The sequence below is a fragment of the Bos mutus genome, chromosome 29 (assembly GCF_027580195.1).
Source record: "Bos mutus isolate GX-2022 chromosome 29, NWIPB_WYAK_1.1, whole genome shotgun sequence".
NCBI lineage: Eukaryota > Metazoa > Chordata > Mammalia > Artiodactyla > Bovidae > Bos > Bos mutus.
In genome coordinates this window covers 19,944,467-19,970,331 of record NC_091645.1, presented here as the reverse complement: position 1 = coordinate 19,970,331, position 25,865 = coordinate 19,944,467, and the positions used below count along the sequence as shown (strand labels likewise).

Here is a 25,865-nt window from a genome sequence, read left to right as displayed (position 1 = left end):
CAGGCTTGCTGATACCACGCCACCCCTGAACAGTGAGAAGGAAGTTGATTGAAAAGTACCTGGGGGGCTCTGAACAGTTTACACGCTGACCACTGTGTGAAGAATAAACTGTAAAGGACTGTGGTAGACAGAATAATGCCTTGCCACATGCCACCTTATATTGCAAAAAAAAAAAAAAGGACTTTGAAGGTGTGATTGTATTAAGGATCTTGAGAGGAGATTAGACTGGATTATCCAGATGGGTTCAATGTCATCACCAGGGTCCTTAAAAGATGAAGGAAGGGAGGCCAGAGTCAGAGACATATCTGAAGGTGCTATGCTGATGGCTTTGAAGATGGAAGAGGGAGTCACAGCCAAATTTCCTAGAAGATGAAAAAGGCAAGAGGACAGATTCTCATCTAGAGTTTCAGGAGGGATTGTGTTCCTGCTGACTGCATGATTTTACCCAGTGAGACCCATTTTGACATTGCACCTCCAGAAATATAATAAAATCTGTACTGGTTTAAGCCACCACATTTGTGGTGATTTGCTGAAGCAGTTAAAGGAAAATAGCAAAGGGAGTAAAGATATAACTGGAGAGATAATTTGGGACTGACCCAAGAAAGAATGGGGACTTGAACTAAGATGCTAATAGAAGAGCTGGCACCAAATGACTCCATTATAGATGCTACATAGTGCTTTGAAGGAGAATTGTAATAATTTACAAATAGATTGAATGTCAGGTGCAAGGGAAAGATTAAGGTCAAGAATGAAGCCCAGGCTTTGGTCTGAGATACTCCAAGGGAGTTGCTGACATTTACTAAGATGGAGAAAACATGGGAAGAGGAAGAGGAAGGCCTCCAAGTGAGTCTGTCAAATATCCCACTGGCTATTCAAGTTGAATTTCTGGAGTAAAGACTGAGTTTGAAAGATAACTTTGTGAGTAACCACTTTTAAATAACATTTAAAGCCAGGCCATCGAGTCAGATCTTCAAATAGAGTGAAGAAGATAGAAAAGAGGTCTAAAACCTGAGCTCTAGGTCATTTCAACTTTCCAGATGGTAAAGCTAACAAGGAAATATCACAGGAAACTACAAAGACTATGAAGTAACAACAAATCTAGTGGGAGAAATGAAATAGATGAATATAATGAGAAACCTGGTGAAGGACAGAATTCAGGGAGAAGAAGTGGGAAATTCATGTAGCGAATGTTGATGAGAACTCAAAAAGGGAACAGAGAAAGGACTTCATTTTAGCAAAAATGCTTAGGCTATTTGGGGCCTTGACAACAGCACTTTCAGTAAAGTGTTAGGGGAATAAATCTGACTTGAGGAATTTGAGTAATTTTACTTGCTAATTTGAAAACCATGGACACATTTCCTAACCTCTGGAAATGCCAGTTTTCTCCTCTAAAACACGAGATAATAAGTCATATGCTATAAAGTTCTTGTAAAGATTAAATGATGTGCTTTTAAAGTGTCCCTTATAATTTCTGCCACATAGAAAAATGTTAGCTATTTTCTTTCCTTTTATGTTCCTCTCCTATATTCCAGTGAAATAAATATATTCATATTTATATATTTTATACAATGAATATGAAACAGACAAAATATGTGTGCAATATGAGTAAGATGTAAACATTCTCCATATCTTAACGCACTGATATGATTACATTACCTTCCATGTCTTGATTCATGGGAAGTCCAGTGACTGCTGATTTTCTGTAAATTTCTACAAATTCACATTCTCTGAATGACCACTGGCCTGATATATAACTGCTTCTCAATTAACTTAAGGATAGTCTTATTCCCTAGATTAATTTGCTCATCTGCCAATGATATAAAACCCCCCAAAATCATGTCTCAACATAAGAAAAAAAAGTTTAATTTAATAATCTTATAAAACAAAGACTAGTGAGTCCCAGCTAGTAAAGAAGAATAGCAATGCCACAGGGAAACCAAGGAAAGCAAATCCAGCTTCTACTTTTTCATTCAGGTAATTTGTTCTCAAGATTTTTACTTTATGGTTACTAAAAGGATGGTGTACTTCCAGAGCCATAGATTACCCACAGAAGAGAAAGAAGAGAGCAAAAGATATGAGAGATATGTCAGCTAATTTAATCCTTTTAAAACAGGGATCTTGAAAGCCCCAATAGGCAACTTTCAATTACATCTAATTGTTTAAACCTAAGCAAACTATCTTTGGTAGGTGGGCTTGAAGGATGAGTACTGTTTTTTTTCAGCCTCTGTATTAATAAAGGACAGAAAAGAAGTTGTGAAGGATGAGGCATATCAAATCCAGAGTTTGTGTCTCACTGATGGAGATGTCAACCCAGATATAAATAACAACAAACAAATACCCCTCAGACACAAGCAAAAACCCAACACTCAAATGAGCAAACACATCACAGATGAGCTAAGAGAGATGAAGATTTATGATGCAGAAATGCATACTATTTTCAAATTGATTATTAGAACTATCTTTATTTTTACAAACAGGAATTCTTCTGTTTGTCCTACACTTCAAAGCAAATGATCATAATGGAAACCAAGAGAGCAGTTTACTTTCATACTACTTCCAGTGAAAAAAATTGATTTACGATGCCAGTACAAAATATTAATTCAGTTCAGTTCAATTCAGTTCAGTCGCTCATTCATGTCCAACTCTTTGCGACCCCATGAATCGCAGCACACCAGGCCTCCCTGTCCATCACCAACTCCCGGAGTTCACTCAGACTCACGTCCATTGAGTCGGTGATGCCATCCAGCCATCTAATCCTCTGTTGTCCCCTTCTCCTCCTGCCCCCAATCCCTCCCAGATCAGGGTCTCTTCCAATGAGTCAACTCTTCGCATCAGGTGGCCAAAGTATTGGACTTTCAGCTTTAGCATAGTCCTTCCAAAGAACACCCAGGACTGATCTCGTTTAGAATGGACTGGCTGGATCTCCTTGCAGTCCAAGGAACTCTCAAGAGTGTTCTCCAACACCACAGTTCAAAACCATCAATTATTCGGTGCTCTCACATCCATACATGATGACTGGAAAAACCATACACTTGACTAGATGAATCTTTGTAGGCAAAGTAATATCTCTGCTTTTTAATATACTATCTAGATTGGTCATAACTTTCCTTCCAAGGAGTAAGTGTCTTTTAATTTCATGGCTGCAGTCACCATCTGCAGTGATTTTGGAGCCCAGAAAAATAAAGTCTGACACTGTTTCCACTCTTTCCCCATCTATTTCCCATGAAGTGATGGGACCAGATGCCATGATCCTCGTTTTCTGAATGTTGAGCTTTAAGCCAACTTTTTCACTCTCCTCTTTCACTTTCATCAAGAGGCTTTTTAGTTCTTCTTCACTTTCTGCCATAAGTGTGGTATTATCTGCATATCTGAGGTTATTGATATTTCTCCCAGCAATCTTTATTCCAGCTTGTGCTTCTTCCAGCCCAGTGTTTCTCATGATGTACTCTGCATATAAGTTAAATAAGCAGGGTGACAATATACAGCCTTGATGTACTCCTTTTCCTATTTGGAACCAGTCTGTTGTTCCATGTCCAGTTCTAACTGTTGCTTCCTGACCTGCATACAGGTTTCTCAGGAGGCAGGTCAGGTGGTCTGGTATTCCCATCTCTTTCAGAATTTTCCACAGTTTATTGTGATCCACACAGTCAAAGGCTTTGGGATAGTCAATAAAGCAGAAATAGATGTTTTTCTGGAACTCTCTTGCTTTTTTGATGATCCAACAGATGTTGGCAATTTGATTTCTGGTTCCTCTGCCTTTTCTAAAACCAGCTTGAACATCTGGAAGTTCACATGGACCACAGCCTTGTCTAATTCAATGAAAGTAAGCCATGCCGTGTGGGGCCACCCAAGATGGGCAGTCATGGTGAGAGGTCTGACAGAATGTGGTCCACTGGAGAAGGGAATGGCAAACCACTTCAGTATTCTTTCCTTGAGAACCCCATGAACAGTATGAAAAGGCAAAATGATAGGATACTGAAAGATGTACTCCCCAGGTCAGTAGGTGCCCAATATGCTACTGGAGAGATAACTCCAGAAAGAATGAAGTGATAGAGCCAAAGCAGAAACAACATCCAGTTGTTGGATGGGTGGGTGATAGAAGCAAGGTCTGATGCTGTGAAGAGTAATATTGCATAGGAACCTGGAATGTTAGGTCCATGAATCAAGGCAAATTGGAAGTGGTCAAACAGGAGATGGCAAGAGTGAACATAGACATTCTAGGAATCAGCGAACTAAGATGGACTGGAATGGGTGAATTTAACTCAGATGACCATTATATCTACTACTGTGGGCAAGAATCCCTTAGAAGAAATGGAGTAGCCATCATGGTCAACAAAAGAGTTCAAAATGCAGTACTTGGATGCAATCTCATAAACGACAGAATGATCTCTGTTCGTTTCCAAGGCAAACCATTCAATATCACGGTGATCCTAGTCTATGCCCTGACCAGTAATACTGAAGAAGCTGAAGTTGAACGGTTCTATGAAGATCTATAAGACATTCTAGAACACCCCGAAATGATGCCCTTTTCATTATAGGGGACTGGAATGCAAAAGTAGGAAGTCTAGAAACACCTGGAGTTAACACGCAAATTTGGCCTTGGAGTACAGAATGAAGCAGGTCAAAAGCTAATAGAGTTCTGCCAAGAGAATGCACTGGTCATAGCAAACACCCTCTTCCAACAACACAAGTGAAGACTCTACACAAGGACATCACCAGATGGTCAACACCAAAATCAGATTGATTATATTCTTTGCAGCCAAAGATGGAGAAGCTCTATACAGTCAGCAAAAACAATACTAGGCATTGACTGTGGCTCAGAGCATGGACTCCTTATTGCCAAATTCAGAGTTAAATTGAAGAAAGTGGGAAAAACCCCTAGACCTTTCAAGTATGACCTAAATCAAATTGCTTATGACTATACAGTGGAAGTGAGAAATAGATTTAAGGAACTAGATCTGATAGACAGAGTGCCTGATGAATTATGGACGGAGGTTCATGACATTGTACAGGAGACAGGAGTCAAGACCATCCCAAAGAAAAAGAAATGCAAAAAAGCAAAATGGCTGTCTGAGGAGGCCTTACAAATAGCTGTGAAAAGAAGAGAAGCAAAAAGCAATGGAGATTAAGTAGTATTTGTTCCTAAAACCCTGTTTCTCCCTGATTACTTTTCTTGATAATTCTGGCCCCCACTGATCAGGTCAAATGATTCCTTTCCTGTTTTTAATCAGAAGCTATCGGTTTTAACAAGCAGAGATGTCCCTCTTACCTAAGAGCTGGGAGTCTGGGTTGAGAGACAGATATGAAAATCTTTTTTCTCTTCAGTACAGTCTCCTTCCAAGAACTGCCCAAGACATGGCTTCTGGGATGTCCTTATCCTATGTTACAGCCACCTCAAACAAGCTGCCAGCTGTCACTGACATTTCAAATGTAGGTCCAGTACCAGACAGTTCACTTTTTCACAGTCCACTTGACAATGTCAAAAACTTCTGTGATAATGAAATGGAAGTGATTATGAATGATATGACTTCTGACATGGCAGCTCCTTTAACTAAAGCCTTGAATCTCTCGCTCTTCCATACATACATTTTATAAATGTATATATATTTATATATACCTTTGTGATTTTCAAAATTAAATATATTTTCTTTTTCTAGACCTGGGGATTGTGTATTTAAATATACCTGGAAGCATATTTAAATTAATCAAGCTAATCTTCTTGAGTGAGATTTAGTATAATCTACACAGGTTCATCTTAGATTACTCAAGTTACTATGTTGAAATGGACTGCACGGTCTAGTGTTCTCTGGAGGCCTAGACTGAAGGTTTAATGCTTCTCAGTGAAGGAAGAATGACTGAAGGGTGTCTTTCCCCCCAAACCCCACAGGAGATTTTTGACAGTATTTGGAGACATTTTTGGTTGTCACCACTGGGCAGGTCAGGTGCCAGAGGCATTTAGTGAGTGGAGGCCAGGGTGGCTGCTAGACATCTTACAAATTACAGGATAGCCTCCACAACCAAGAACCATCCTGCCATAATATGGATAGTGTGGAGGTTGAGAAACCCTGCTCTAGAGGGATATTGTGTTTCTGGTAATTTGATTAAGAATCTTAGTTCTTGTGACTGCTGACTTTAAACCAATTGTTATACAAAGTGAAATACACATATATATGTGTGTATTATATACACACTGTATCTGACTCTTTGCAACCCCATGAACTGTAGCCCACCAGGATCCTCTGTCCATGGGGTTTCTCCAGGCAATATATATGTATATTTAATTTAGATATGTAAATTATCATATTACAGGTTTTGTTCTGCCATCTCATCTGATGCTGGCTTTTGTGAAGTCAAACATTCTCAAAGTAAACTAGCTTGGCCTTCTGCTTATACAATTAGATGTGTCTACCCTTTCTACCTTGCTGTCTGCCCTGGGGCTGATATATCAGTGAAATTCAGATTCTCCGTGAGTTTGGCCATTCAGAGCCCCAAGTGAAGACTGAAAAGAGAGACAGAAGTAAGGTCATATATTTTTTTTACTTAACTCCTTCTATAGCACATAATCTGTGTCCTTCTTTCAAAAGCCACTAATCTTCTCCACACCATTTTTCCCTTTGTGGAACTTTTTCTCCCATTTTAGAATTAGGTCTCCTAACTTCTCTACTGTCATAAGAAATCAGGATTATCAAACTATTCTGTATATTTTTCCTGCCCTGACACCAAGTTAGTTAGTTCAATTGCTCAGTCGTGTCCAACTCTTTGCAACCCCATGGACTGCAGCACACCAGGCTTCCCTGTCCATCACCAGCTCCTGGAGTTTACTCAAATTTATGTCCATCAAGTTGGTGATGCCATCCAATCATCTCATCCTCTGATGTCCTCTTCTCCTCCTGCCTTCAATTTTTCCCAGCATAGGGTCTTTTCCAATGAGTCAGCTCTTCCCATTAGGTGGCCAAAGTATTGGAGTTTCAGCATCAGTCCTTCTAATGAACATTCAGGACTTATTTCCTTTTGGATGGACTGGTTGAATTTCCTTGCTGTCCAAGGGACTCCCAAGAGTCTTCTCCAACACCACAATTCAAAAGCATCGATTCTTTGTCTCTCAGCTCTTTTTTTTGGGGGGGGGGGTATAAGATCCTTTATTGATGGTACACAACAAAGCAAGTTTCCCTAAGCCCCTCCCTTTCCTCAGGGCTTCAGGGATGGAAACCGTTTGGAGGTCAGGAGATTCTCAGTGTGGTGAGGATCGAGATGGGGCAAGGACTCCCCAGCAGCTGAGTATTCTCTCTTCCTCTCGTGCTCTTGCTGGGGCTGGGAGTCCAGGGACCTTACTCCATGGAGGCCATGTGGACCATGAGGTCCACCACCCTGTTGCTGTAGCCTAATTCATTGTCGTACCATGAAATGAACTTAATGAAGTGGTCACTGAGGGCAATACAAGCTCCAGCATCAAAGGTAAAGAGTAAGTGTCGCTGCTAAAGTCTCAGGAGACAACCTGGTCCTCAGTGTAGCCTAGAATGCCCTTGAGGGGGCCCTGCAATGCCTGCTTCACCACCTTGATCTTCACCATCTTGATCTCATTATACTTGGCAAGTTTCTTTAGGTGGCAGGTCAGATCCACAATGGACACCTTGGGGGTGGGGATGGAAGGCCACGCAGGGGAGATTCCCGTTGAACTCAGGGAGGACCTTGCCCATGGCCTTGGCAGCACCGGTAGAAGTAGGGATGATTTTCTGGGCAGCCCCTCGGCCATCACGCCATAGCATCCCAGAGGGCCCATCCACGGTCTTCTGGGTGGCGGTGATGACGTGGATGGTGGTCATGAGTCCCTCCACGATGCCAAAGTAGTTATGGATGACTTTTGCCAGGGTGGCCAAGCAGTTGGTGGTGCAGGAGGCATTGCTGACAATCTTGAGGGAGTTGTCATACCTCTTGTGGTTCACGCCCATCACAAACTTGGGGGGATCGGTAGAAGGTGCAGAGATGATGACCCTCTTGGTTTCCACCCTTCAAGTAAGCCCTAGCCTTCTCCATGGTAGTGAAGACACCAGTGGACTCCACCACATAGGCAGCACCAGCATCACCCCACTTGATGATGGCGGGATCTTGCTCCTGGAAAATGGTGATGGCCTTTCCATCAATGACGAGCTTCCCATTCTCTGCCTTGACTGTGTCGTGAAACTCGCCATGGATGGAATCATACTGGAACATGTAGACCATGTAGTGAAGGTCAATGAAGGGGGTCATTGATGGCGACGATGTCCACTTTGCCAGAGTTAAAAGCAGCCCTGGTGGCCAGGCGCCCAAACAGGCCAAATCCGTTCACTCCAACCTTCACCATCTTGTCTCAGAGATGTGGCTGGCACAGCACCAAAGATGCGGTTGTCTGTTGAATGGGTTGGTATAGAGAGCCTCAGCTTTCTTTACAGTCCAACTCTCACATCCATACATGACTACTGGCAAAACCATAGCTTTGACTAGATGGACCTTTATTGGCAAAGTAATGTCTCTGCTTTTTAATATGCTGTCAAGCTTGGTCATAGCTTTTCTTCCAAGGAGTGTGAGTCTTTTAATTTCATGGCTGCAGTCACCATCTGCAATGATTTTGGAGCCCCCCAAAATAAAGTCTGTCACTGTTTCCATTGTTTCCCCATCTATTTGCCATGAAGTGATGGGACCCGATGCCATGATCTTCGTCCTTTGAGTGTTGAGTTTTCAGCCCATTTTTTCACTTTCCTCTTGCACTTCATCAAGAGGCTCTTTAGCTCTTCTTTGCTTTCTGCCATAAGGGTGGTGTCATCTGCGTATCTGAGGTTTGAAATTTCTCATGCCGATCTTAATTCCAGCTTGTGCTTCATCCAGTCCTGCCACCAAATTTTAGTATAATTATTGTGTAAGTAAAAAGTCTTGAATTATTAACTCAAATGTATCATCTGTTTTCTGCTGCAGACCTAATTCTGTTTGGGGAGCATCTTTTGTGTTTGTTTAGTCTCTTGTGTTTATCTAGTACACAGTTGCCCCTTTATGTCATGGCTACCTGAATGTTTTAACATCACAAAAGAAGTAGCACCAAAGAGAAAAAATAAAAATACAAACAGTTCAAGCACAACAGAACACAAGCAACGATGGTGGATGAATTATAAGTTGTTAAACATAAATCTCAATTATCTTTGTTTATCAATATGTAAGAATTGACAATTATTCTCAAGTGAGATACTAAAATGGAACACAAACTAGCAACATGCCCTTGTGGCTAACTTAGTACTATCAGATTGTGCCTTCACTCTACCACATTCTTGCCACGTGTCTCCTCCACACCTTCACCTTCCTGCACCTGGTTTGCAGCAGTAGCTTCCTAGTTCATGACCCAATCTCTCAACACCAAACCATTGACCAAACCATTGCTACTCTAGAATGTCAGTTTGATCTTCCCTGCTCCTAAGTTTTAGTGTGTGTGTGTATGTGTGTGTGTGTGTGTGTGTTTTCACATTTTCCTACTGAACACTGCTTGAACTCCTTAATATTTTGCAACCTGACCTCAAACTTCCTTTACAACATCATCTTACATTCCCTTAGTAGTCTGCTCTACCAAATTTAGAAGTGATACATTTCCTTCACACCAATTTGAAAAAAACAATGTCTGAACATCAAAGTCTAAACATGGTTATCTGTTTTTAGTTCTTTTCAACTAAAAATTGTATTTTATTATTTTTATAAAAAGGTGGTTGACTTAGCTTGTAACTCAAACAAGCAAGTATGTGTTTTTTCTTGAGGCAACTATCATACTCTTATTTGCAATAGATGTGTTTTATGTATACTTCTGGTTTAATTGCCCCAAATATAAAAAGGAGTTAAGATTTAATGTAATAATTTCACTTCTTCTTCAGAGCAATTTAAGTGAAGAATATCCTGGCTATTAATAGACTTTGGTGCCACTATGCTGACTCAGGCTGTAGCACCAACAGTTCATCCGTTACTGTTTTTGCATCATCAGGGAAAATATGAGCACAGGAAAAAAGGACAAAAATATCTTAGTATTTCTAAGAAAATAGTCTTTGCTGACAAACCTATTAAAAGAATTTTAAAGACCCCCTAGGGCTCCATGGGCCACATTTTTATAACTGCTGCTGTAAACACTGAATTAAGGTCTTCACGCTGCTTCTGTCTTTCTCAGGAGCCCCAGGTTGTTGCTAATAGAAGACAAGAAATCATGAGTTGAAGAGAAGAAAGGTGCAATCTTGGAACTTATGTTCTGGTGTTCCATGTTTGCTCAGGGCTTCAGTCATGTGTCTCCAATCCTGTGTGTGCCCCTGGACCCTGACCAAGATGCAGCTTCTCTCTGGAACTTTTACTTCAAGCTTTCTAACTGTGTTTCCTTTAACATTTTTATGTGGCATATCAGAGTTTCCATCATATTGCTTATAGTTATTAGCTTGCAGGTCCTTTGGTAGAAAATGAGCTTCTGAAAAGTAGAAAGCATATTTTATTCATTTCAGCACCCATTGCCTAGGGTTGGTACATGGTAGATGTTTTTTAAAAAAGGAATGAAATAGTTTAGGGAAAGTGGGTTTTCTGGCTGTGGTTAAATTTTCATTGTAACAACTACTGATTGAAAAAAATAATGGTAGGCATCTTTTATAAAGGCTTACTATATTTCAAGCATGGTTCCAAGTGTTTTCTATATATTTCATTTAATCCTTATACATTTTTACACTCTTCAGTTATTATTCTCAGTTCCTCCCTATCTGTATTTTGTTGAAAAAGAAATTGGAGGTTAAAAGGACAAGCGATGTTTCCCCCTGAACTCACTCTACTAGCAATTATTGGAGTCAGTATTCAATCATATGATATTTATCTGAATGTTAGAGACTTCACATATAAGATACAAAGTGTGTTTTGGGGGGCTTTGCTGTGGACCTTATTGGTTTCTTTGATGGCAACATCATTGTGCATATTGATCTGAGAATATCAAGATCAGATAATTTTTTTGCCACCCAGGTAGGGCACTGCTAAATATAGTGTGTGCACAGATGGTGGAAATTTGGTTTCCATGATGTTTTTATGACTCTGATTTGTTTTTCTGTGACTTTTATTAAAATATATGTGTTTTCTTCTGATCCTATTAGCCCCTTAATGAAAAACAAATCTAAATTTGTTTTATGTAAGCCTGCCTTACTGCATTTAGCTCAGGGACCTTATACCCAAATGATCAATGGCCAAGCTGAGGAAAAGAAAAAACAGTTTAAAAAACAGAATCACTCTGGATTACTTTGAAATAGGGTCTCAGTGGGTTTCTCCTCTCCAGAGACTATGATGCTTTTATTCTCTAGACGCATTTACCTCCTGGTAGCAGAGTTCCCCAAACTAAACTTTGAGAGACAAATAAGCCAGGATTCCATATGTTGCTGCATGTAATGGAAAATATGCCTTCTTAATGATGGGGTTACCTGAATTCCTAATGCAGTAAACATTTTCCAGCAGGAAGATATTTATGCAGTCAGATTTTTTATTAGTGGAGTATATTTAGTAATCCTAGATTAAAATAGTTTGGGAATAAATATTTCCCTTAAGGTCAAAGTAAATTAGTTATCTCCTACTAGACTGCACAGGAAATTTCATTCTGGGCTACAGAATTCTTAGGGATGTTTGTATGTTTATCTGTTTTTGCTTTGTTTGTAAGCAGTATACACCCTCACTACAGTACTGAACTCCATGACGAAGTTCCTTCTCTGTATTCTAACCTGCTAAGATGAACATTCCTCCTATATTCACTTCATCCTTCTCAGCTCAGGCACTGTCATGGCGATATATTATCGAGACTGTATCTCATTTTTACCATCCCACACCTGTCAGGATGATCATCTTTAAAAAGTCTACAAATAACAAATTCTGGAGGGGGTATGGAGAAAAGGAAATCTTCCTACACTGTTGATAGGAATGTAAACTGGTGCAACTACTATAGAGAACATGAAGGTTCTTCAAAAAACTAAACATAGAGTTGCCTGTGATCCAGAAATTCTAGTCCTGGACATACATTCAGAGCAAACTCTAATTTGAAAAGATATATGCACCTCAATGTTCACAGAAGCAATATTTACAATAGCCAAGACATGGAAGCAACCTAAATGTTCATCACCAGATAAATGGAAAAATAAGATGTCATATACGTGTTTGTGCACGTGTGCACATGCTTATTTGCTCAGTTGTACTCAACTCTTTGCAATCCTTTAGACTGTAGCCCACCAGACTCCTCTGTCCATGGAACTTTTCAGGAAAGAATCTGGAGTGGGTTGCCATTTCCTTCTCCAAGGAAAGCTCCTGACCCAGGTATTGAACTCGCATCTCCTATATCTCCTGTGTTGCAGGCAGAGTCATTGGGGAAGCCTATACACATACATGAAAAGTTTTGTTTGTGCCCTCCAAGAGTCTGTTTCCCAGTCCTGTATAAGTTCTGGAGGCTGTATGGTGGGGTTGCAAAATTGCACTCATCTCACATGCTAGCAAAGTAATGCTCAAAATTTTCCAAGCCAGGCTGCAAAAGTATGTGAACCGTGAACTTCCAAATAGGCAAGCTGGATTTAGGAAAGGCAGAGGAACCAAATATCAAATTGCCAACATCTGTTGGATCATCAAAAAAGCAAGAGAGTTACAGAAAGACATCTACTTTTGCTATATTGACAATGCCACAGCCTTCGACTGTGTGGATCACAACAAACTGTGGAAAATTCTTCAATAAATGGGAATACCAGACCACCTGACCTGCCTCCTGAGAAATTTGTAAACAGGTCAAGAAGCAACAGAACTGTTCATGGAACAATAGACTGGTTCCAAATTGGGAAAGGAGTATGTCAAGACTGTATATTGTCACCCTGCTTATTTAACTTATATGCAGAGTACATCATGAGAAATGCCAGACTGGATGAAGCACAAGCTGGAATCAAGATTGCCAGGAGAAATATCAATAACCTCAGATAGGCAGATGACACCACCCTTATGGCAGAAAGTGAAGAACTAAAGAGCCTCTTGATGAAAGTGAAAGAGGAGAATGAAAAAGTTGGCTTAAAACTCAACATTCAGAAAACGAAGATCATGACATCCAGTCCTCACTTCATGGCAAATAGATGGGGAAACAGTGGAAACAGTGACAGACTTTATTTTCTGGGGCTCCAAAATCACTGTAATTTATGACTGCAGCCATGAAATTAAAAGATGCTTGCTCTTTGGAAGAAAAGTTATGACCAACCTAGACCGCATATTAAAAAGCAGAGACATTACTTTGCCAACAAAGGTCCATCTACTCAAAGTTATGGTTTTTCCAGCAGTCATGTTTGGATGTGAGAGTTGGACTATAAAGAAAGTTGAGCACCGTAGAATTGATGCTTTTGAACTGTGGTGTTAGAGAAGACTTTTGAGAGTCCCTTGGACAGCAAGGAGATCCAATCAATTCATCCTAAAGGAAATCAGCCCTGAATATTCATTGGAAGGACTGATGACGAAACAGAAACTCCATACTTTGGCCCCCTGATGCGAAGAGTTGACTCAAATGAAAAGACCCTGATGCTGGGAAAGATTGAGGGCAGGAGGAGAAGGGGCAATGGAGGATGAGCTTGTTGGATGGCATCACTGACTCAATGGACATGAGTCTGAGTAAACTCCAGGAGTTGGTGATGGACAGGGAAGCCTGGCCTGCTGCAGTCCATGGGGTTGCAAGGAAGTGGACACGACTGAGTAACTGAACTGAACTGAACTGAAATGAACTGATATCCATACACAAAGGCACACACACACACACACACATATGAGGGTACTACTCAGTCATGAAAATAAACGCAATAATGCCATTTGCAGCAACATAGATGGAACTAGAGATTATCATACTAAGTGAAGTTAAGTCAGGAAGGGAAGGACAGGGACTTCCCTGGTGGCTCAATGGTAAAGAATTTGTCTGCCAATGCTGGAGACATGGGTTTGATCCCTGATCTGGGAAGATCACACATGCCATGGAGCCACTAAGCTCTGGGACCCAGAAGCCACACCTACTGATGCCCACGTGCCCTAGAGCCGATGCTTTGTAACAGGAGAAGTCACCACTATAAGAAGACTGCACGTTGCAACTAGAGAGCAGCCCCCACTTCCTGCAACTAGAGAAAAGCCCATGCAGCAACGCAGCCCCAACACAGCCAAAAATAAATAAATAATTAAATACAAAAAATACAGTTTTAAAGAAAGACAATAACTTAAAAATGTTAAAGAAAAGACAAAACAAATATAACTTTACTTATATCTGTGTAATCTAAAATATGACACAAATGAATGTATCAATGAAATAGAAGCAGACTCATGCAGCAGACTTGCTGTTCTCAAGGGGAGGGGAGGAAGGGAGGGATGGATTGGGAGTTTGGGATTAGCAAATTTAAAATATTACACGTTGAATGGATAAATAATAAGGTCCTACTTATTACCACAGGGAATTATATTCAATATTCTGTGACAGACCATAATGGAAAAAATATATGAAAATAATATATATATTAATATATGTATAACTGAATCACTTTCCTTTACAGCATAAATTAACACAACATTGTAAATCAACTGTACTTCAGTAAAATACATTTTAAAAAAAAGACAGTGTATCTCATTTTGTTTTCAAACCATTCAGTAGCTTTTTGACCATGGACAGGAAGACGCACATATTACATCATGATCTATGTAAAGACAGAATTTCACAAAGGGACTTTTCTTTTACAAAGTGTAACATACTTTGATATTCTCTTATATATTCTCTCTACAGGTCCATAAATTGATAATGTGTACATTTACAGGTCATAATCCTCAGTTTGAAAAAGATATTCAATTTCAAAGCAGTGGCTCTCAGAGAGTAGGAAAATTAAAGAAAAACTATGTAATACTAATGAATAAAAGCACACATTTGCTATAAGAAAACCAAGAGATCACTGGTTCTAACTTTTTGCCATGAATGAGGATCACCTGAAAGGTGTGTTAATACATTCACAAATTACTGGGCTCCATACCTGGAGATTTGATACAGTAGAGTGGTGAGCAATCTAATAATATGCATTTTAAATAAGTTCTCAGTAATGCTAATGTTGGTGGTTTGGGGTGGACCCTTTGAGAATCTAGGGGTTTTCACACTTTGAGTCTAGGAGGAAATCAAGGATTTCTTCCCACTGTTCATTTTTTTCTACCTGTCCTCAGAATTCTAAGGATGCCCCCTTGTGGCAAGTCAAGGAAAAAGTTAACAAGACAAGGCATCCAAAATAGCACTGATGAAAACAGTAGAAATAATTCTCAAATATAAGGGAATGACAGAGGAGGAGATGGTTGGATGGCATCACCAACTCCATGAACATGAGTTTCAGCAAAGTCTGGGAGATAGTGAAGGACAGGGAAGCCTGATGTGCTGTAGTCCATGGGGTTGCAGAGTTGGACACGACTGAGACTGAACAACAAAAACATCCCCTCCATCTCCTTCAGAAAGGAGAACAATGATTGTTGTAAATAGTAAAGCATGGGACTCAAAAGTCTAGAATTTAGAATCAGATGAACCTGGGTTCATGTTGGGAAAGCTACTTAACTTTTCTAATTCAAAGACTTCTCATTTACAAAGTAGCATAATGACAGCATTTCTTTTTCATTTCTTAATATTATTGTGAAAATTAAGTACATTAACATATAAAGACTGGAATATCCTGATTTACAGTTTAAGCTGTGAATAACTGTCATCTGGAGAAGGCTCTTGAGAGTCCCTTGGACAGCAAAGAGATCAAACCAGTCAATCCTAAAGGAAATCAACCTTGAATATTCATTGGAACTACTGATGCTGAAGCTGAAGCTCCAATGCTTTGGCCACCTGATGCAAAGAGCCAACTCACTGGAAAAGACCCTGATGCTGGGGAAAATGGAGGGCTAGAGGAGAAGAAGGTGACAGGAGATGAGACGGTTGGATGGCATCACTGACTCAATGGACATGAGTTTGAGTAAACTCCAGGAGGCAGTGAAGGACAGGGAGGCCTGGTGTGCTGCAGTTCATGGGGTCTCAAAGAGTTCCATACAACTTAGCGACTGCACAATAAAGAATAACAACTGTCCTCTAACATTCTCAAGTGTGACACTTGCACCCAACTCATACTCATATCCCCATTGTCAAGCCTTCCACCTAACACATTTTCCCCTAGATACATCCAGAAAGAAGCACCAAAGACCCAGTGTGAATTCAGAATTCCAATATGTCCATTGCTCCTGCAGGATTCTAAAAACCCTCCTACTACTTGAAGTCTGTTACTTCAGAACAAGCTATTGTGGTATACAAATCCCAGCTGCTGTCAAAGCAAAGACTGACTGGCATAGCTAATGACAATACCTCCCGCACGATCATCTGTTTATTGCTGCAGACATGTCTCATGTAGGTGGTTAGCCCTGAGTCCCATGTCTTGGAACCCGCTTGTGCTATCAATGCAGGTGTCCACCCCATCTGAGGTCCACAATTGGAACAACCTTCCTCTCAGTGCTGTGCTCAGCTTCAGATGCACAACAGTGAGATGGGCCCAAGTTGCCGGCACAGAGCTCTTTTTCCTTTATTGATGTAGAAGTGACATACAATATTATGTAAGTTACAGGTATACAATAAATAATGCATACTTTTTTAAAGATTACATTCCATTTATAGTTATTTAACATACTGGCTAAAATATTAACTATATTCTTTCATCTATGATATATCCTTGTAACTTATTTTATATATACTAGTTAGCCCTTTAGATGCAATCAATAATTTTCACACACCACAATTACATAAATTACAAATATCCAGACTTTAAAAATAAAGCTAAGGATTTCCCCAGTGGTCCCATGGCTAAGACCCCATGCTGCCAGTGAAGGTGACATAGGTTTGATCCCCGGCCAGGAAAATAAATTCCCATATGCCACAAGGAGAGACCCAAAAATAAAATTGAAAAATTGAAAAAAAATTAAAAGCCATAAAAAAACAAAGCAAAACTACCTGCTTTAGAAACATAAGTCACATTTCTTTGATTAGTAATGATTTGCCTATTTTTTTCACCATCTGAAAATAATGAAAGGAAATTAAAATGATCAATTTCTGCCCTAAGGAGCTCATTATATACTTGAGGATATAAATACATATGGAATTTCTTTGATCTAAAGATTTTTCTCACATTTGAATGTTTCTAAAACCTAGTGACATTTAAATGTAGTAATGTTCATTTCTGAAAGTAAAACTCTTTAATAAATCAGTGCCATTTTAATAACCTGTGCCATTTAGGAATCAAAACCAGGAAAATTAGAAACTAGCTATAATATAATACAAGAGGTTGTGTAAATGTCTCTCCAGATATTTTTAGGCTATACAGCTAACGGGAGTCAATTTTTAATAATAGAAACCTTGAGAATAAAAAACTGTAGATACTGACTTCTGTACACACACACACAATGTGCACAAATATCACTACCAATATTATCACCATCACTATTCATAGTTATTAATATAAATCTTACAGTATTTTAATGTGAAAGGTATCTATTCCTCCTCTCTAGGAACCAACAAACCTCCAAGCAATGTTAATAACTACAGAATACCACTCAAGTATCTCTAGTTTTGTCAAGAGAACACATTGGTCATAATAAACACTCTCTTCCAACAACATAAAAGAAGACTCTACACATGGACATCACCAGATGGTCAACACCAAAATCAGACTGATTATATTCTTTGCAGCCAAAGATGGAGAAGTTCTATACAGTCAGCAAAAACAAGACCAGGAGCTGACTGTGGCTCAGATCATGAACTCCTTATTGCCAAATTCACACTTAAATTGAAGAAAGTGGGGAAAACCACTAGATCATTCAGGTATGACCTAAATCAAATCCCTTACGATTATACAGTGGAAGTGCGAAATAGATTTAAGGGACTAGATCTGATAGACAGAGTGCCTGATGAACTATGGATGGAGGTTTGTGACATTGTACTGGAGACAGGGATCAAGATCATCCCCATGGAAAAGAAACAAAAAAAGGAAAGTGGATGGCTGAGAAGGCCTTACAAATAGCTGTGAAAAGAAGAGAAGCAAAAAACAAAGGAGAAAAGGAAAGATATAAGCATCTGAATGTAGAGTTCCAAAGAATAGCAAGGAGAGATAAGAAAGCCTTCCTCAGTAATCAATGCAAAGAAATAGAGGAAAACAACAGAATGGGAAAGACTGGAGATCTCTTCAAGAAAATTAGAGATACCAAGGGAACATTTCATGCAAAGATGGGCTCGATTAAGGACAGAAATGGTATGGACCTAACAGAAGCAGAAGATATTAAGAAGAGATGGCAAGAATACACAGAAGAACTGTACAAAAAAAGAGCTTCACAACCCAGATAATCATGATGGTGTGATCACTGACCTAGAGCCAGACATCCTGGAATGTGAAATCAAGTGGGCCTTAGAAAGCATCACTAAAAACAAAGCTAGTGGAGGTGATGGAATTCCAGTTGAGCTATTTCAAATCCTGAAAGATGATGCTGTGAAAAGTGCTTCACTCAATATGCCAGCAAATTTGCAAAACTCAGCAGTGGCCACAGGACTGGAAAAGGTCAGTTTTCATTCCAATCCCAAAGAAAGGCAATGCCAAAGATTGCTCAAACTACTGCACAATTGCACTCATTTCACACGCCAGTAAAGTAATGCTTAAAATTCTCCAAGCCAGGCTTCAGCAATATGTGAACCGTGAAATTCCTGATGTTCAAGCTGGTTTTAGAAAAGGCAGAGGAACCAGTAATCAAATTACCAACATTCGCTAGATCATCGAAAAAGCAAGAGAGTTCCAGAAAAACATCTATTTCTGCTTTATTGACTATGCCAAAGCCTTTGACTGTGTGCATCACAATAAACTGTGGAAAATTCTGAAAGAGATGGGAATACCAGACCACCTGACCTGCCTCTTGAGAAACCTGTATGCAAGTCAGGAAGCAACAGTTAGAACTGGACATGGAACAGACTGGTTCCAAATAGGAAAAGGAGTATGTCAAGGCTGTATATTGTCACCCTGCTTATTTAACTTATATGCAGAGTACATCATGAGAAACGCTGGGCTGGAAGAAGCACAAGCTGGAATCAAGATTGCCAGGAGAAATATCAATCACCTCAGATATGCAGATGACACCACCCTTATGGCAGAAAGTGAAGAGGAACTCAAAAGCCTCTTGATGAAAGTGAAAGAGGAGAGTGAAAAAGTTGGGTTAAAGCTCAACATTCAGAAAATTAAGATCATGGCATCTGGTCCTATTACTTCATGGGAAATAGATGGGGAAACAGTGGAAACAGTGCCAGACTTTATTTTTGGGGGCTCCAAAATCACTGCAGATGGTGACTGCAGCCATGAAATTAAAAGACGCTTACTCCTTGGAAGGAAAGTTATGACCAACCTAGATAGTATATTGAAAAGCAGAGATATTACTTTGCCAACAAAGGTCCATCTAGTCAAGGCTATGGTTTTGCCAGTGGTCATGTATGCATGTGAGAGTTGGACTGTAAAGAAATCTGAGCACTGAAGAATCGATGCTTTTGAACTGTGGTGTTAGAGAAGACTCTTGAGAGTCCCTTGGACTGCAAGGAGATCCGACCAGTCCATCCTAAAGGAGATTAGTCCTGGGTGTTCATTGGAAGGACTGATGCTAAAGCTGAAACTTCAATACTTTGGGCACCTCATGCGAAGAGTTGACTCATTAGAAAAGACTCTGATGCTGGGAGGGATTGGGGGCAGGAGGAGAAGGGGACGACAGAGGATGAGATGTTTGGATGGCATCACCAACTTGATGGACATGAGTTTGAGTGAACTCTGGGAGTTGGTGATGGACAGGGAGGCCTGGCGTGCTGTGATTCATGGGGTCACAAAGAGTCGGACACGACTGAGCAACCGAACTGACTGAACTGATCTATAAATTGTAATATAAAATAATTCTCAGCAAAGCATCCATAAATTCCAACCTAAAATATTAAAGCATGTTAATAAAATACAAAACTTGCTTCTGCATTATTTTTAAAATGAATGTCTCTTTCTTGATACAAATAAATAGATGTGATGTGCAAAGTTTCAGACCTCAATTTTGACATTTTAATTGCAGGAGTGAGAATGAAAAAAAATATCTGTACATTTGGTTAGACTGGAAATGAAAAAACAAAACAAAACACAGCTTTCCTTAGCAGTTTACATTTTCCTAGGAAATGGTAGCAAAAAAATGAATGGTGTAGTCTGGAAAACATTGTCATTCTTGAGCAAAGGTCAGCCATCGACCTACTTATAATTACGCAGTCAAACTAAGTTCTGCAGTCAGACTGAAGCCTTCTGCATAATTTTAAATATCCACTTCCAAATGTTTACACAGTTTTAGAAATGCACAACGATGCTCTGAAATAGGTGCCCAGAATTTATCTGCACATTTTTTGAAATCTGTGATATCAACCAGGAGAAAATAAAAGTTTGTAAGTAAAAAGATTTTTCTTTACAAAGTACCTTTTATTTCTGTCTCATTTAATAATATCACAATCACACTGTGTGGTGTTGTAAAAGTTTATGAATGGTGTTCTGTTTTCTATTGGGATATCTCATTTCAACATTGCTGTTATTTAGTTGCTAAGCCCTGTCAGAGTTCTTTAAGCCCCCATGGTCTATAGCCTACCAGGCTCCTCTGTTCATGGGATTTTTCACTGGAGTGAGTTGCCATTTCCTTCTCCAGGGGATCTTTCCAACTCAGGGATTAACCCATTCCTCTGGCTTCCCTGCTGGCTCAGACAATAAAGAATCTGCCTGAAATGCAGGAGACCCCAGTTCTATCCCTGGGTTGGGACGATCCCCTGGAGAAGGGAATGGCTACCTTTCAATATTCTTTGCTGAAGAATTCCATGGAGAGAGGATCTGGGAGGCTCCCACCTGGGAGGCCCTCATAGCTTTGTTACAGATACTCAGAGCAGAGCAAAAGATATAAATGGTATAAATAAAATGATTTGCTTATCTAAACATATGTACAAGAAAATTTCCATAAATAAAAATTATAAATGCCCAAAGAACACATATTGGAGAACGATTATCCTTTTACAAATAAACTCACTATATTTATTTAAATATCACATTCCTTGAATTCCCTTAAAATCTGATTTGTAACATTTTGATTTGCATAGAACTTCACAGGAACACACTTCATATGAAGCATGGTATTTCCATGTCCTTTCAAAACATCAAAGTTCATAGATGCTTTACAGATCTGTAAAGTAAGTTATCTTCTAGTCTGAATATGTTTATGTTACAGAAAAATGTGTCATTTATAGGGATGGAAATTTTACAGTAAGTATCTGTGAGATGAGTGAAATTTGGACCAAGAGATTTACAGACAATGTCCAGCCATGTAAACTGTACACCCGCAGCACTCATGCAATACTGCAGCTGGGGGCCCAATGGAGAGGAACAGAGGAGGCAGCCAGAGGGAACAGGAATCCTTGTCTTTTACACATTTGCGGCATGTCAGAGCATATATGGAATCCCAGGGGTGACACTCTCTGAGGGTTTCTTAATAAGGGATACTGCTGCTGCTGCTAAGTCAAATCAGTCGTGTCCGACTCTGTGCGGCCCCATAGATGGCAGCCCACCAGGTTCCCCCGTCCCTGGGATTCTCCCGGCAAGAACACTGGAGTGGGTTGCCATTTCCTTCTCCAATGCATGAAAGTAAAAAGTGAAAGTGAAGTCGCTCAGTCGTGTCTGACTCTTAGCGACAGAGATATTTAGCACTTCCATGTTGGCTCAGATGGTAAAGAACCTGCCTGCAATGCGGGAGACCTGGGTTCGATTCCTGGGTTGGAAAGATCTGAAGGAGGGCATGGCAACCCACTCCAGTATTCTTGCCTGGAGAATCCCCAGTAACAGAGGAGCCTGGCGGGCTACAGCTCATGAGGTCACAAAAAGTCAGATGTGACTGAGTGACTAAGCACAGAGATATTCACAAATAAGAACTGATTTTAATTGTATATGCCATACAAGCTTTGGCCAAAATTGAAGTTGATGTGAGGGAAGAGTGTGATTTCAGAGCACCCAAGACTTCTAATTACTTTGTGCTTCAATTTTCAAACTTAGGCCAGGATGGTGAAGTACCAGGAAAATGGACAAAGGGTAAGGAAGAGAGAACAAGGGTGGGGTGAGGGAGAGAGAGAGGGACAACAATGACTGATATTTCAGTACAACAACATAGACACAAAAAACGCTGCCTTGGGAGCCTCCTACAGAGAAATCAGCGTAGCTTCATGGAGACACCTTTAAATTCTTAATACAGCTATCTTTGAGCTTGTCTTTCTCTGCCTAAAGTCTGGTGAACAATGGAACGTGCAGGAGGACAGAGAAGTTGTGCACAATATGTCTGCCCCTGGCCTTGCTCCCTTGCTGCCACCTTTATCGTCATGATGCTGTGTGAGCACAGAATTATGGGAGACCCATGAGTTTCGTGACACTCAAAAGTCACTACAAGGTCAGCATGTTATATCTACTACTTGCTTCAAATCCAGAAAGAAAGCAGTGGTGTTCTAAGAAGCATGAATAACCAAGTAACCGGGTCATACTCTTTCCTACTCATCTCTTTTTCCTGTACTAGCCAATCAGTGATCTGGAAACGACGACAGAAAGAAAAAAGGGGGGAAACAGGGAAACTTGTACGTTGTTTCCCTTTCAGTCCTTTACTTAAGCTGAGAGTATTCGTAGGCTTTGCATCCATCAAGAGGATAAATAAGACCTTGGTAAAGTGTGTGCATTTCTGCTGCTATGATAAGAACAAAAGACATAGGCCACCAGGAGCTCTGAAACACAAATTGTGGAGTTTCAGTGATTCTGCAAGAGTTCAGTGTTATTTAAAACTTTTAAAAATAATTTTAAAACATTTTTTTTAAGTGAAAGTTGCTCAGTAGTGTCTGACTCGCAAGCCCATGGATTATACAGTCCGTGGAATTCTCCAGGCCAGGATACTGGAGTGGGTAGCTGTTCCCTTCTTCAGGGCATCTTCCCAACCCAGGGATCGAATCAAGGTCTCCCATATTGCAGGCAGCTTCTTTACCAGCTGAGCCAACAGGGGAACTTAAAAAATAAGGTTCTTATTTAAAGCCCTTAATATTTTAACATTAAAACATTTACAATTATAACTAAAGCATTTAAAAATCTAAATAAATATAAAACATTTTAACACTAACATTGTACAGTGCAAAGGTTAATAGTAAAATTTATGTTAATAAAGTTTCTTTTTTTCTTCAGTTAGAATACTATTAACTAATATTGGGTTTCCCAGGTGGTGTTAGTGGTAAAGAACCCTCCGGACAATGCAGGAGACATAAGAGACATGGGTTTGATCTCTGGATAGAGAAGATCACCGGTAGGAGGGCATGGCAACTCTTTCCAGTATTCTTACCTGGAGAATCCCATGCACAGAGGAGCCTGGTGGGCTACAGTCCACAGTGTCGCAAAGAGACAGACACAATTGAGCAACTTAGCAAGTAACCATCTAATAATTAAAACCCGCCATGACAGGTAGAGAAAGAGAGTGGATACTGAAGAAAGGAAAACATCATATTTGAGTACCATTAACAGCATAGTTTTGCTGCCGTGTGAACAAGGAGGCTTACATTTCCATTTTGCACTGACCTCTGCAATGGATGTAGCCAAGCCAGTGTCACAGTTAATAAAAAAAAAAATCTTAAGGGAAGAGGAGAGGGTATTTTTCTTGTATCAGCAGAGACAATAGAGTGCTATGTTGTAACCAGAATCCCTTACAAGAGAGTCTCTCTTATGACTTGGTTATTGTAGGAAATCTCTGCACACTCTCACACGTGGGCTCCCCAGATACGGTCCTCCTGTTTGCCACATAACCTTCTTCATCTCTCACTGACATTAATTAGCCTAACAAATTTTCCTATCTTACTGCAGGAGTACCCTTTGTGAATGTCATCGCTGCTTTAGTCCCAGGTCTGAACAGACAGTTTATCCTACAACACGCTATTCGTTTGACTCAAATCATTATTGTCAGTTTCATGTGAAGTTCTGGCTTGAGTTCTGCTGGAAAGGAGGTATGAAATCATCCAGAGGACAGGGATACGAGTTCCATACCCATTTGTCTCATCCAGGTTCAGATTGAGGTCAACAAATCAGGAAACAGATGCATCACCCATTTGCTGTATACTCTACTTAAACTTTTAAGTAGAGCATATTTTGTTGTCATAATCACAATCAAAAATCTTAAATATGTATCCTTGACCACAGAAGGCAATCAGAGAAATGAGATGAGTTTCGAAGTCTTCCATGGGTTGGAAGCAAGACTGCACCATTTACTTGACAAGTTAATCACCCTCTGAATATATTTTCTCACTGATAGTGAATCAATTATATTAATATATTATTTTTCTCACAGAAAACAGAAAATTATAACCAAAGCAGACAATCAGTAGTAAAGGGGGAAAAATGATTAGCTGCTATGTTTGCCATTCATTTGGCAATTGAGACTATGAATTTCTTTCCCGCGTTTAGGAATACTCTTCCTCATGAAACAAAGTCCTCTATCAAAAATATAAAATGCTAGATATTTAATCTCCTGACCTCTCCAGCAGTAAGACTAATCGGCATAACCCTGGGTACTCTAATCACAGGCATTCAGCTCCAACTTGAGTAATATGCTGGTGATGCAAAGTATTGAGGACCGTCCAGAAGCTCTTCTGCTGAAGCTGGCATGAGTTAAAGCAGATTGCAGAAGCATCAGGGGTGACCTTTCCAAAGGCAGATGGAATAAGCTCCTGTGTCCTTTCCCAGGGGAAACAATGCTAGTGTTTGTGCCAGGGCAGCACGGCACCATAATTTATAATACTGGTCCTCTGCTTTGGTGCTACTTCTCTCCTAAAGATTCTAAGAGCTGTCTGGTAACTTCTGAATATATTTTCTGCTTCTATTAGCTAGACTTGTTTTCTGTTGCTTGAACTAATGACCCAGATTGATGCAGCAGATGATGAATCTATTCATAAATTCCAACATTGCTTGACAAATGATGCAGGGATAAGTAATATTTCACTCTAAGTGAGGATTTCTATAATCTAGAATCTTATTGATGACTACACTCTGGAGAAATACAATGGATGTTTATTTCATACTATGTTAGAGAAATAACTACAGAATTTGAAACGTGCAAGATTACTTTCAAAGGAATAAGGTAGCTCAAGGGAAAGAGTGTCCTTTAAGTGTGTGTGAATTATATAAAAATCTTTATACAATATGGCATTATTATTGCTGAAAGAGGTAAAAGTTCCAGGGCCAAGTTCATAGAAGATTCTCAGTAAGTCAAGGCTTTTTAACTTGATTTTATTAAGTGCAGTATAAGGAACTGTCATACGTATTTTCTTGGCACCTCACTTGCTGGACAAGAAGGCTGATATTTCTGATGATCTTTACAAAGATACCAGGGAATTACATATCTGAAACTCTCTGATGCTTGTGACCCCCCACTCTCCTTTACTCAAGATAATATATGTAATAAGAGTCAAAGAGGAATTAAAAGGGTATTTGGATTTTAGAAACAAGAATTCACACATCTCTCTTAATCACGGTAAACTCACTAACTCCTTTGGTGGTAGAAAGAAATCCAATTACTACCAGCCTTGGGCATCCTAGCTTTTTCACTGGATTTATTTAACTTCCTTACTTGACCTTGCTCTGGTATCTATTCCTCTTTCTGGAGATTCTCTGAAACTGTTTGGTTTGTCTTTTTTTTTTTTTTTTTAATTAAATTTATTTATTTTAATTAGAGGCCAATTACTTTACAATATT

The 25,865-nt window shown here is 39.7% G+C and overlaps 1 pseudogene; it reads right to left on the bottom strand.

The window, feature by feature from the left end:
* Positions 1-7,292: 7,292 nt before the first annotated feature.
* On the bottom strand, positions 7,293-8,341 carry LOC102282397 (glyceraldehyde-3-phosphate dehydrogenase pseudogene; annotated as a pseudogene).
* Positions 8,342-25,865: the final 17,524 nt, after the last annotated feature.